We start from the raw sequence: 14259 nt of genomic DNA, 5'->3' as shown, positions 1-14259 counted from the left end.
TGGTGTGGAAAAAGTCAGTCTGTATGGTTTTTCTCACTGTCTCAATTGTGTGGGAGCTGAACATTGGAAATCTCAGGCCAGATACATAGAAATACTATGCACAGTACAATTAAGCTGTGGAATTGACTCTTACAAGACGTAGTGATGGTCACTAATTTGGACACCTTTTTAAGGGTATTTGACAAACTCACTGAGAATGCTATCAATCATGATTTAGCCGCCCAGAGTAAACTTCAGTCTAGATGGGCGGGGTATAAATCTAAATAAATAAATAAATACATAAATAAATATATAAATACATAAATAAATAATGGTTACATATTACTTTGCCAGTTCTATCAAAAGGTTCCTTTTGCAATTGAAGAAGCCACTAAGAAATGTAAGTGCCCAAAGCTTAGACTCTTATCTTCAGCACTTAATACTAAAATGTTTACATTCCATACTGAAAATACATCCAAGTGTCCCAAAATTTGTGGAAAAGAAGGATAAGCAAAATTTCCTTAGTTCTAGATAATTTCTAGATACCCAGTGTAGTGTAGTGGATAAAGTGATACAAGAGGACTCAGGAGATCTGGGTTTGAACTCCTGCTCAGCCACAGAAACTCACATGGTGGTGGTGGGATGGAACAGGTAAAACCATTCTTCAAATATCTTACTTATTTTGAATGCACTTTTAGGATTGCTATAGGTTGGTTCCAACTTGATGACACATAATAAATTCTGCTTGAATTGTCCTCGTTTCACCAGAGTGCACTTCCCCATCAATCGGACAACACTAGCTCTGAAGAAGTACACACTTTTTAAGTGCAAGTGCAAATTTTACAAAAATATATTAAAATACTTTAAGAAAATGAACTCACTGATTCAGCCAATTGCAGGGTGCAATTCTGTCCCTATATAGTTCATTTGCATATGGTGTGGCTGACATATTAACCTATTGTTAAAACAACAGCTATGTTACATTAGTCTGTTTCCACATATATAACAAACACACAAATAAAAGTATTGTGGCATCGTTAAGACTAATACATTTATTTCAATGTGAGCTGTGTCCACGGACACAGAACATACAGACTAGAGATGTGGGTATTCATATTTGTATATGAATACCCTACACAAAGGTGGCCATAATGAGGGTCCAGCTCCATGGGGCCGGATGGTCCACTCACAATTCTGCCGCTGCCGTGACCTCCGCGCTCCCATCCTATCACTCCAGAGATTGTGATCTGTGAGTCTGAATTTTAAAAAAATGACCTAAACCATCCAAAGTTGTACTTTATGAACAAAGCATTGTTCTAACTATTTAAACTATTCTAACTATGAAATTAAACTATGACGTCTGCCATTCCATTTTTTTCTACATAAACTCTTTACACCTTAAGTTTCATCTAGCTATTAACTTCCTATCAACCCACACAAAGTCCATGCATTTTAAAAAAATTATTTTTAGAAAAAAGTTACCACTTTTTAATGCAATTTTCTTCTTTAAGCTGGATTACTTAGTACCAGACTGATAGTGACTGGATTCCCAATGGTGAATAATCCATTTTATTATAAAATAATTTCAAAATGCCCAGTCCTGGCTGTTGCATGACAAATAACATATTTTATTATACATTTAGAAAAGCAATACAAATGCAGAATTTTCCAAATAAGGATAGATGAGTGCAATGATATTCAGTCTAAGTTAATCCCCAGACATCTAAATCCATGAATAAAAATTCATCAGGTTTAAATACACTGAGCCTATTAAGCAAGAACAAAAGCATATGCACAAAAGAGCTTTTAATATATTTCAAAGCCCACAAGAGCCATGGTCTCATTAAAATTATAAATTACTCAAACATGGAATGAAGATTCAAACTGCAGTGCAGCTAAGCAGATTACAGAAAACCTCGCGTTCCATATGATAACACACCATGGCCCTCCCAGATGGGGGCTTGGAACAAAAAAGGCCATTACTGCAGCTAGGGAAAACCACCTTGTGATCTCTGGTTTCTGTTCAGCAGATGACAGCCAAATAATATGTTGATTATTCTGTTTGTGCTGCTAAGCTTGTAAGATGGCATAAAAGTGATATGATCTATTGTGAACTCTATGGTAATGCATAAATGGTATGCTGAGTGTATTTGGAAACGATCTTTTATCCTTTACACCCAAGTTTTAAATGCATGAAATAAAATAAAAGGCAGCAGGAAACATTAAATATTTTGGTTTAAAATAAAACAGGAATAAAAAACTGGCACAGCCAAGATCATCACTCACAGCTCTGGGGAGGCAGAGGTCATTGTATGGCTTCTCAATCAAGATCTTCATAACTCAAGCCAACTACACCCAACTTTTTCCATGTTAGTATCTTCTTTGAGTACTATAAGCATGAATTTACAAGTTGCAAAATATTGTTAACTTTCAAACTTATTCAAATGCATTTTATGCAAAGTAGAACATTTATGTATAGAAAAAAGTGATGCATCTCTGTTATGTGCTCTTTTTTATAGCAGTGCCTAATGAGATGACTAGATACTATATTTCTATATAACACTGTTTTCTTTAAAAAGAATACTGATACATTTGAAATGATTAATCAGAGTTATGGAGCGGAATGAAGTTTGACTCTTACAACATTTATTTCAGGATACAGAACCTGACATATTAAGAGGCTATGAAGGAAACCAGGGTCGTATTCAGGTAAATGCCAATCTGAGGAACTACTGACCTCTTCCACAGCTTTCCAAAATGCTAATGAGCAACAGAAACAGGATTCACAGATGTTTCTTATTTCTGGTCAGCTGCACATGAGACACACAGATGTAATTTATGTTTTTGTTTTGGCCAAAGTAGATGTGAACTGTATTTTGAAAAATAACTTGCTAAATTATATGCAAATTACTTGCTTTAAATCCCTGCTCAAAACTCACTTTTCCAAGAAGTATTTGGAATGACTCCATCTCAATAAGTTGTTGCAACTAAGCTGAAATAGATACGAGTAGAATAATCATATATCTTTCATTTGTCTATCCATGCTTCAGTGTCCACCTCCTGTTTGCCTGGCTAACAAATATCTTCAATTGGCCACATGGAATTTATTTATTTTCTTTTTACAATTAAGAACCCCAGCTTTTCATCCTTGCATTCTAACAAACTCGTTACTCATGGAAAGAAGTTATTGGGGAAGAACAGTATAAAAATGCAAATGCAATGCTGAAAACCTTGTTCTACAGGGATACACTGGATGATGATAATGGTAAAGCATCTCTCTTGCTTTCCACTCTGAGAAGTAGCACTAAGGGAAATGTATGAAAAAATAAGCTCAATTAATGTTAAAGCACATTTTATTGTGCTTATTTGGCTTTATATTACATTTCAAATTTCGTCATCTTCTGATGATCATGATGATGAGCATAACACTGACAGCTGTAAGTTGCTCTAGGCATCTTGCCATCTGAATGCTAGGATACTGAGTGTTCCAATTGAACTTCTCTGGAATTTGAAATCTAAACTTCCATTTATATCCTTTAATAAGCTTACAATAACAAGTTCTGCTGATTTCAGTAGAACCTAATTTCAAGGAAGTATAGTTAGGATTGCAACCTTTTGATGTGCTTTCTTAATTTATTGACATCTGCATTACATGGCTACTGCTTTTTATTTCTTCCTATCATTCCATGCTTGACTTCTATATTCAGTTCTGAATATGCACAGCACAGGGTGAACAAACTAGAGAAAGGATGCTGGCAAGAGTAATGGGGGAAAGGCCAGATACTGTGTAGACTTTAAAAACTAACAGATTTATTTCAGTGTGAGCTTTCATGGAAAGCTTTATTATCAAAAAGGACGTTGTCTTAATTCTCAATAAAAAGTCCCCACACTATGGAAAGAACCATCTGTACAACAAACTGTGCTGTCCTGCCATAAAATTTTATAGCCCTTTTTAAAAAAACATACTACACTGTAAACACTCTTCATTGGGATAATTGCAGGTAACAGTACATTCAATTGCTAGTCAAGCCATTAGTAGAGGAAACTTATCAGAGGAAATGTATTATACTCTTGGTTTTTCCAAGGCTTCACAAACACTATCTGTTGGTTTTATTTCAGAAAAGTTCCTATTAATTGGATTGAGGGCTTGCTCTTAAAATGGACAGACTTATCAATTATTTCTGGTCTGTGCTACTTCCACATCCCCACTGTCCAGCATCTCTGCCTCTTCTTTCTAAATCCACCATAAAATTCTGATTTAAATATATTAATTACAGTGATATTTTATAAAGCCACCTGAATAATAACTTTAAAGTTTCCAAGGTTTTTAAAAATATATTAAAAGCTTTTGGGGGTTTTACCCTTCTTATCCTCTACAGATAACAGGCACTTAAAGACATAAAGATGTACCTCCTGATATACAGATTGAAATGTACAATCACTTCAATGTTCATGATATCAGCCACATGTGATAAATGTGCTCCACAAAAACAAAATGGATTGGGGGAGATTATGGCTGTTCCCAAGCAAGAATTATCTGATGTTTAAATAAGATTTTCTAGCTATCTTTGAAGGCATTCTTTGGATGAACTCCTATAGCACTGTAAATATCCAAAAATTATAAATTTAATATCAGATTTATTTATTTATTTATTTGATTTATACCCCACCCATCTGGCCTATAAGACCACTCTAGGCGGCTATATAGAACCAAGGTTTAACCTTCTTCCCACTTCTTAGTCCAAGTGATGTGGTTTTTGTCATGTCACTCCAACATCTAACTTTACAAACCTATTCCTTAACGTCTCAGAGATAGTTTCATTGATCACAATCCATACCAGTAACAACCAGACAGTAAAAATATTATTCAGTTTTCATAAACACTGTTAAAGAGAAAGCATATGTTCATCACTTTCGTTATTTCCATCTCTTTATGTTTTTGTATTCTTACATTATGCCTTCTTCAATGTGCAAATAGTTTTGTTATATTATTATATTTTGTTATATTTCGTATTTTGTATATAGTCCCCTTCTTTTAATGAATCAATTTTTTCTGTCAGCTTTCTTTATATCCAGCTTTCACAGCCATGTGATTGAAAATACAATTGTGTGGATTATCTTGGCCTTGTCTCCAGTGAAATATCCTCATGCTAGATTATGTTTTGATGCTTTTGAATTGTGGTGCTGGTGGAGGCTCTTGAGAGTTCCCTGGACTGCAAGGAGAATAAACCTATACATTCTAAAGGAAATCAATCCTAAGTGCTCACTGGAAAGACAGATCCTGAAGCTGAGACTCCAATACTTTGGCCATCTCATGAGAAGAGAAGACTCCCTGGAAAAGACCCTGATGTTATGAAAGTATGAAGGCAAGAGGAGAGTCCCAACAGAGGATGAGATGGTTGGACAGTGTCATCGAATCTACCAAGATGAATTTGACCCAACTCCGGGAGGCAGTGGAAGACACGAGGGCCTAGCGTGCTCTGTCCATGGGGTCACGAAGAGTCGGACACAACTAAACGACTAAAGAACAAATATTATCTTTTCTAGTTCCTCAATTGTTGCCTTTACAGGTCTCAGTCTTTTTCTGATTGCTTGGCTGCAGACTCCATTTGGTCTGATGACTGAACTGAGAAATACAAAATGTTTAAAAATTTCAGTTTCTTCATTGTCAACAATGAATGCTTTTTTCACCTTCATTAGTTTCAAACCATTGCTGCTTTCTGCCATTAATATATCACCTTAAATTACCAACGTTTCTTCACCAATTTTCCCTCCTCTTTCATCTAAATCTAATTCAACTTTCCATATATGTTCTGTGTACAGACTGAACAAAAAGGGAGATAAAATACACCCCGGTCTGCCATCTTGGCTTATAAGAAACCATTCTATTTCTCTATATTCTGTCCTAACAATAGCTGCTTCTCCACAATACCTCTGCCATGGTTTTAAGCATGTTATACCTACTGATGCTTAGTTACTTGTGTCTCAAATATGATAATTGCATCTTTGTATTTCAAAAAATGAGGTACCTAAAATACTGCCCCCTCATCTATCCTCCAGTTGCATCCTTGAAGTTATTACAGTATATTGATGCCAATAATTAGCTAGCACTCTTTGGGTATACAATGAAGTACAGGAAAACTAATCATAATACTTGTTAAAATATACAGGAAGGAATGGTATCCAACTCATGGGATGTAGATATATCTGACAGAGTTCACAAAACTTCATAACGACAGTTCAGTCTAAGAAGATCCATTTCCACCATGGATTTTCTACTGTTCACGTCAAATATTAATATTTTACTGATCGCAGCAAAGTGAACATTGTGTCATATTAAAATCTTGGTAATAATAGTATGTATTTTTTTTTGTTTTTTTATAATACTCAGGCAGATTTTAACACTCAGTAATAATTATTTTAATGTGTGTTCTCTAATGTTCCTTGGGATGGTTCTCAGAAAGACATATCCCTATAATATTATGTATTGTTTGTACACCATGGCCACAATCCATAACCCTAGCAATGGGATGGAAGACGTCAAGTCTGACCAAAGAACTTTGTACATTAGTTCTGACCCCATGAATTATACTATCTTCCTGGAATGCAACCACTATAAGCCACTTAAACACATCTATGTATTTTTCACAGAATTGATTAACTTCTATTTTTTTAAAAAAGCTGCCTCCATAATAGTTTTTTATATCAATAAACCATCACTTTGTTGCAGCAAACTACAGTATCAGTGCAAAACAGTATTTTGTATTGAAGGACTATTACTCCAGCACCGCAGGGTCCAAACTCACAAGGACTTAGGATAAAGATTCCAACCTAAGAATCAAACTTTTAAACTGTAATTTTATGTTTTTGGAATGTGATTATATGGTAGAACTATTGTATTTATGTAGTATTACTGTATCTGTATGCATGTTTCCTATCAGATACTATTCCCACCAGAAACTCAATCAAGACTAGAGGGAAACAATATGCAGATTTTCTTCCCCTTTCATGCATGCTTAGGCTTATGTACAGGCTCATTTACTGCATGGCATGGAACCTGGTGGTTGTGCCAAAGATTTTATGGAACAGATGAGCTCAGAGGAGAAATATGAAGGAACAATAGAAGTGGTATCATGCATGTGTGTTCTGCAAAGCATTCCACATTGTATATGACTGGGTGGTGAATTACTGAATTTGGACGATAAAAATATATTTTCAAATTGTTGTTTTCTAGTCCCAGGCATCCCAACCCCATCCCAACTGTGTTTGTACAAAGGTAAAGAAAGTGAAATAACTTTCTCTGTGAAAATACTTAGTGACATGCTTCAAGAAGCACGATGCCTTGACTGAGTTCGCGATATATCCACCACAGTAAATGTACCACATGGTTAAAAGTCTTCCTAGTCATGTGATTCAACAACTAATCCAATTTCATGACTATGCAAATCTGACCAGCATGATCCAATATCTTCATACTGTGTTTCCCTGAAAATAAGACAGAGTCTTATATTAATTATTGTTCCAAAAATCATCATCTTCTGGTTGCTGCACAATGCTGCACAATGATGGAGGGTGGGGTTTCACTTAACTAGGGCTTATTTTTAGGGTAGGGTGTATATTATGAGCATCCTGAAAAATCATACTTGGGCTTATTTTCAGGTTTGGTCTTACTTTCTGGGAAACGATATTCTGGAACTGAAGAAAGAAAATATTCCAAAATTTATTCGCGAAGGCTTTCACGGCCGGGATCTAATGGTTGTTCTGGGTTTTTCAGGCTCTTTGGCCGTGTTCTGAAGGTTGCTCTTCCTGATGTTTCGCCAGTCTCTGTGGCTGGGATCTTCGGAGGACAGCAACCTGAAGGACATGTTGCTGTCCTCTGAAGATGCCGGCCACAGAGACTGGCGAAACATCAGGAAGAACAACCTTCAGAACACAGCCAAAGAGCCTGAAAAACCCAGAACAACTATTCCAAAATTGCTTTTAATCATGAACAATATTTAATTGGTTTTCAATATATAGTTTTCAGTGGAATTTTTAACTTGTCATTATTGTATGATTTTAATTGTTGTGAGCTGCCTTGGATTCCCTGTGAGGGGAAAGGTGGCATATAAATAAAATTTAAAAAAAAATCCAGAAGAAATGCCACTAAGAAGATTATTTAAAATAGGAATGTAACTGATGGCAGTGCAGGTTTGTTTTCCTAATTATCCACTTCTCCCCAACTGAGAGAACTATTAATGAAGTATCCAAATACAGTAAATGTAACTTCATCAAAGTACCAAACAGATTAAAAACATGTATTTGTTGGATATCCAGGGAAAGGGTCAAATTACTCCATCCCATTGCTCATTAATTCTATAACAAAAAAGTGAGATCACACAATACAACAGAAGCTCCTCCCTTGAGTCCTGCTTTATTTCTAGTGCTACAACTAATTCAGAATTATTGATCTTTGATATTTTAGTAAACTTCTCCTCTAGACAAGGTATGCCTTAAGTTCACTTCAGAGCTTCCATGCCTTGCTAAAAGATCCCAGGTAATTGTAATCAAGTGAGTTTCAGGAGACAAGAATGGTGCATCTGTGGATTGAGGCATCACTTGCCTCCCTGTTCCACTGCTCCCTGATTTCCTGCTGAAATTGCAAGAGTACTTGGTCTCTGTACTGGGATACAATCTTAAAAATGACAGAATGATTTCAATATGAATCCAAGGCAGACTTTTCAACATCACAGTGATCCAACTTTATGCACTAACCACTGATGAAGAAGAAGCTGAAATTGACCAGTTCTATGAACCTTCTAGAACTGACACCAAAGAAAGATGTTCTTCTCATTATAGGGGACGGGAATGCTAAAGCAGGGAGTCAAGAGATGAAAGGAACAACAGGTAAGTTTGGCCTTGGAGTTCAAAACAAAGCAGGGCAAAGGCTGATAAGAGTTTTCTCAAGAGAACAAGATGGTCATCACAAACACTCTTTTCCAACAACACAAGAGGTGACTCTACACATGGACATCACTAGATGAGCAATACCAAAATCAGACTGATTATATTCTCTGCAGCCAAAGATGGAGAAGCTCTGTCTATACAGTCAGCAAAAACAACACCTGGACCTGATTGTGCCTCTGATCATCAGCTTCTTATAGCAAAATTCAAGCTTAAACTGAAGAGAGTAGGAAAAACCACTGGGCTAGTCAGGTATAACCTAAACCAAATCCTTTATGAATACACAGTGGAAGTGAAGAACAGATTTAAGGAACTAATTTGGTGGACAGAGGGCCTGAAGAACTATGGATGGAGGCTCGTAACCGAGTAGATGCTGTCTGGGGGGGGGGGGGCGGGGTATAAATAGAATGAATAAATAAATAAATAAATAAATTGTACAGGAGGCAGCAGCAAAAACCATCCCAAAGAAAAGGAAATGCAAGAAAGCAAAGTGCTGTCTAACGAGGCTTTACAAATAGCAGAGAAGAGAAGGGAAACAAAATGCAAGGGAAATAGGGAAAGTTACAGAAAATTGAATGCGGACTTCCAGAGAGTAGCAAGGACAGACAAGAGGGTCTTCTTAAACAAACAGTGCAAAGAAATAGAGGAAAAGAATAGAAAGGGAAAAACCAGATATCTGTTCAAGAAAACTGGAGATATTAAAGGAACCTTTTGTGCAAAGATGGACATCATAAAGGACAAAAAAGTAGGGACCTAACAGAAGCAGAAGACATCAAGAAGAGGTGGCAAGAATACACAAAGGAATTATACCAGAAATATCTGGATATCCCAGACAACCTAGATAGTGTGGTTGCTGATCTGGAGCCAGACATCCTGGAGAGTGAAGTCAAGTGGGCCTTAGAAAGCATGGTTAACAACAAGGCAAGTGGAGGTGATGGCAGTCCAGTTGAACTATTTAAAATCTTAAAATATGACACTGTTAAGGTGCTACACTCAATATGCCAGCAAGTTTGGAAAACTCAGCAGTGGCCAGAGGATTGGAAAAGATCAGTCTACATCCCAATACCAAAGAAGGGCAGTGCCAAAGAATGCTCCAACTACCATACAATTGCACTCATTTCCCACGCTAGCAAGGTTATGCTCAAAATCCTCCAAGGTAGGCTTCAGCAGTATGTGGACCGAGAACTCCCAGAAGTAACAGCTGGATTCCGAAGGGGCAGAGGAACTAGAGACCAAATTGCTAACATGCGCTGGATTATGGAGAAAGCCAGAGAGTTCCAGAAAAATATTTACTTCTGCTTCATTGACTATGCAAAAGCCTTTGACTGTGTGGACCACAGCAAACTATGGCAAGTCCTTAAAGAAATGGGAGTGCCTGACCACCTTATCTATCTCCTGAGAGACCTATATGTGGGACAGGAAGCAACAGTTAAAACTGGATATGGAACAACTGATTGGTTCAAAATTGGGAAAGGAGTACGACAAGGCTATATATTGTCCCCCTGCTCATTCAACTTATATGCAGGATACATCATGCAAAAGGCTAGACTGGAGGAATCCCAAACCGGAATTAAGATTGCCAGAAGAAATGTCAACAACCTCCGATATGCAGATGGTATCACTCTGATGGCAGAAACTGAGGAGGAATTAAAGAACCTTGTAATTAGGGTGAAAGAGGAGAGTGCAAAAAACGGTCTGAAGCTCAACATCAGAAAAACTAAGATAATGGATAAAGGCTATATATTGTCCCCCTGCTTATTCAACTTATATGCAGAATACATCATGCGAAAGGCAGGACTGGAATCCCAAGCCGGAATTAAGACTGCCAGAAGAAATATCAACAATCTTTGCCAGAAGAAATATCAACAATCTCAGATATGCAGATCATACCACTACCAGTGAGGAGGAATTAAAGAACCTCTTAATGAGGGTGAAAGAGGAGAGCACAAAAAATTGTCTGAAGCTCAACATCAAAAAAACTAAGATAATGGCCACTCGTCCCATCTCCTCCTGGCAAATAGAAAGGGAAAATATGGAGGCAGTGACAGATTTTACTTTCTTGGGCTCCCTGATCACTGCAGATGGCGACAGCAGCCACGAAATTAAAAGTCACTTGCTTCTTGGGAGGAAAGCGATGACAAACCTAGACAGCATCTTAAAAAGCAGAGACATCACCTTGACGACAAAGGTCCACATAGTCAAAGTGATGTTTTTTCCAGTAGCGATGTATGGAAGTGAAAGCTGGACCATAAAGAAAGCTGACCGCCGAAGAATTGATGCTTTTGAATTGTGCTGCTAAACAACAAACGTGGTCTCTTGTATTTGCCTTTTCACACCTTTGGAAATATAGCAAAACCAAAAATCCATACATGGGCAATATATTTATCACGATAAACTATAAACTCACAAAGGTTTTTCAGAACTCTTTACCAGGCTACATGATTTATTTTAAAAAAATGACAGGCTGGACATACTTTCTTTGCCTTTACCTTTCCAGTCATCCCTGCTGCCACTGTTTTCCATTTTATTCTCCTCTTGATTTTTCATCTCTCACTCTCTGCCCAAGTCTCATATCTCTTCCCCTTCAGACCTCTTACCTGCTTCTGCTTTTCTTGACTCATCATGTAATTCCCCCACTTGTTTCTCTCATCCCTATCCTCTACTATCTGCCTCATGCCAAGCTGTACCAAGTGCACACGAGGAAATATTAGCCTCATCCACCCACAGCATTAACTTCAATACCAGTTTTCCGGCTTGCTTCCAGAATGCCAAACTGGTTCCCAAGTTCCACTATTTGCTTGTTCTTCAATCTTGGGCCCATCACCAGCCTTCACTACCTTAGAATGATAGAGAATCATTGCCCTTCATTCCTCTGAGCCCTTCAGAATGGTAACAATATTGAAAAATATGATTTATATCAGGCTTGTCCAACCTGCGGCCCGAGGGCCGCATGCGGCCCAGGTCAGCTCATAATGCGGCCCAGTGCAATTTTTTATTTTAAAAAAATTCCAAAGTTTCAAGTTACACTGCTGGCGCTTGCAGTCGGAATGCAGCCGGGGCACATCACAACTGTAGTGGGGGGAGAGGGAAGGAAGGAAGGAGCGGAAGGGAAGGGGAGAGGGCGGCTGTGTGACTGTATTGCGCCATCCCCGTCAATAGGTGGACCCCCTCCCGGCCCCATAAAGCCACCAGAGTCAAAGCTGGCAGCCTCTGCTGTCTGAGATCGCAGTTGCCAGTAAGCGCGCTTGGAGCGGGGCTGTGGAGGACGGCTAGGGTTGCCCCCCCATGCGGACCAAACCAAATGTATGTGCGGCCCAAACCAAATTTTCATCTTCTAATATGGCCCAGGGAAGATGAGAGGTTGGACACCCCCGATTTATATCCTATAAAAAAGAAACAAAGTATCTAGTCATTCTTGCAGAATGACTATGGTTTGCATTGGACCAGACTCCTTAATGTTTCATAGAGGGTCATGTTGCTGACTTCTTTTGTTTTGTGTACCACAGATACAGAACATAATCAGATACAAAATAATTAAATATCAATTATTTACAATAACTGTTTATGACAACTTCCACATTGTCCAATCAACAGCTGGATAATTAATACATTCCACATTTCCATAACTAGAAAATTATATGATGATGCCTAAAACTCTTTGAATTCACAGACAGAACAGTGACTTCTTTATTATTAGCAGGAAGGGGAGAAGATATTAGTAGATTGATCAGTTTTATTTCTTTCAAAGACAAACTTCAAAATCTCTTAAGATATAGTCCTAGATGAATTTATTAGAGAGTAAATCCCACTCAAATCCGCAGGAGTTCTAAGCACACAGACTCAGGCTTAGTACATATTCTTGTTATGTTTCATCAACTCAGAAATCAATTTATAGTGACTCTAATAGGGCTTTCTAGGCAAGTGAGATATTAAAGAGAAGCCTTACCAGTTCCATACCCCTAGTGAGTTCCCATGGCTGAGCAGGGATTTGAACCCAGGTCTCCTGAATCCTAGTCCAGTACTCTACCCACTACACTACGGGTGTCAAAAACAAGGCCCGCGGGCCAAATCCGGCCCCCCAGACCTCGTCTGATGGCCCGCGGAGCCATCCGTTTGCACACCATCCCCAACCCTGGAAAACGTGAGGTCCACCCAGCGCTTGGCGGGCGGAGGGCGTGGTGGACTGCGGTTCTTCGGCGCTCCCAGTTGCAGCGGAATTAGCATGCCTCGGACTCCAACTTCCCCCCGCCCCATGGCCCTGCCATGTCGCGATTGGCCGAAAGGAGAAGGCGCACGTGGGACGGAGGGAAAAAGAAGAGGCCCATATCTGGCGAGCACGCCCCCCTCCTCGAGCTGCTGCGCGAGGAGTTCACGCTGCGCCCCGGTTGCATTGCACGGGTAAGGGAGCCCGCCTGCTTGCCTCCCCTTCGCTGGTGGGGGGCAAGGGGCCCAGGAAGGAGGGGGGGAATGGGGCGGTGGCGGCGAGAGGGGCAGGCAGGTAGGTAAGGAGGCGGCTTGGCCCGGGCGGGAGCGAGGGCGGGCGGGAAGAGAGAAAGCCGGACTCTGCTGAGGTGGGGGGGGAGAGGCCTTCGGCGATCGGGGTGCGCGGAGGGGTGTGTGTGTGTGTGTGGACTGGAAAGGAAGGCTTGCAAGGCTCGGGCCGGGCGAGCCCCCCACCCACCCACCCCCTCCGTCCCACCCTCCCCAAGGAAAGGGTGCGGGGCCCTCACGGTGGGATCCAGCAGAAGGGATCATCAGACCGCCTCCCCAACACCAGATCCCGTTCCCCTAACGGGCGGGGGGCGAGGGCGGGCGGGAAGAGAGAAAGCCGGACTCTGCTGAGGTGGGAAGAAAGCAAAGGGCCTGGAGGGGGAAGGGAGGGAGGGGAACGGAAATAAGGGGCGCTGGAGTGGGGGAGGAGGAAGAAGGTTGAAGGTTTGGGGGGGTCCCCTCAGGGAGGTGTTGAGCCTGATGGGGTTGCGGTGCAAGCTGGCGGGTGACGTGGGGCCGGGCTGGAAGGGGGGGTGGACATGGTCAATTACAGATACAACCGGCCCTTTGATGGGGACCAAACTGCTGATGCGGCCCCTGATGAATTTGAGTTTGACACCCCTGCTGTGCATACTGTCATTTATCTGTCCTATTTATTAATCTATTCATTGTTTTTATTTATTCAAAGTATTTTTACCCTGCCTTTCTCCTTAAGAAGGACCCAAGGTAGCTTACATCATTAAAAGGCAGTCTTTAAAGCTAAAAACAGTAAAGATATAAGAACTGAAAATGATCAAAGAAATACCACGCTAAAAGACAGTAAATGAAAGCAAACTAAAAACACTT

General features: G+C 39.9%; 2 protein-coding genes across 6 annotated transcripts in view; one reads left to right on the top strand and one right to left on the bottom strand.

Annotated features, from left to right (window-relative positions):
- The window catches only part of DNAJC24 (DnaJ heat shock protein family (Hsp40) member C24), a 110504-nt gene extending 105403 nt beyond the window's left edge, over positions 1-5101 (top strand). Inside the window, exons 6-7 of the transcript XR_013540910.1 lie at positions 2635-2688; positions 5040-5101. The gene's annotated coding sequence lies outside the window, so the exon portion shown is untranslated. The remainder of the gene's footprint in view (positions 1-2634; positions 2689-5039) is intronic.
- The window catches only part of IMMP1L (inner mitochondrial membrane peptidase subunit 1), a 53232-nt gene that overhangs the window by 37400 nt on the left and 1573 nt on the right, over positions 1-14259 (bottom strand). The gene's annotated exons all lie outside the window — the stretch shown is intronic.

Source organism: Pogona vitticeps, chromosome 1 (assembly GCF_051106095.1).
Source record: "Pogona vitticeps strain Pit_001003342236 chromosome 1, PviZW2.1, whole genome shotgun sequence".
NCBI lineage: Eukaryota > Metazoa > Chordata > Lepidosauria > Squamata > Agamidae > Pogona > Pogona vitticeps.
Note: the sequence above shows the minus strand (reverse complement) of the source record. Positions and strands in the feature narration are given on the sequence as shown.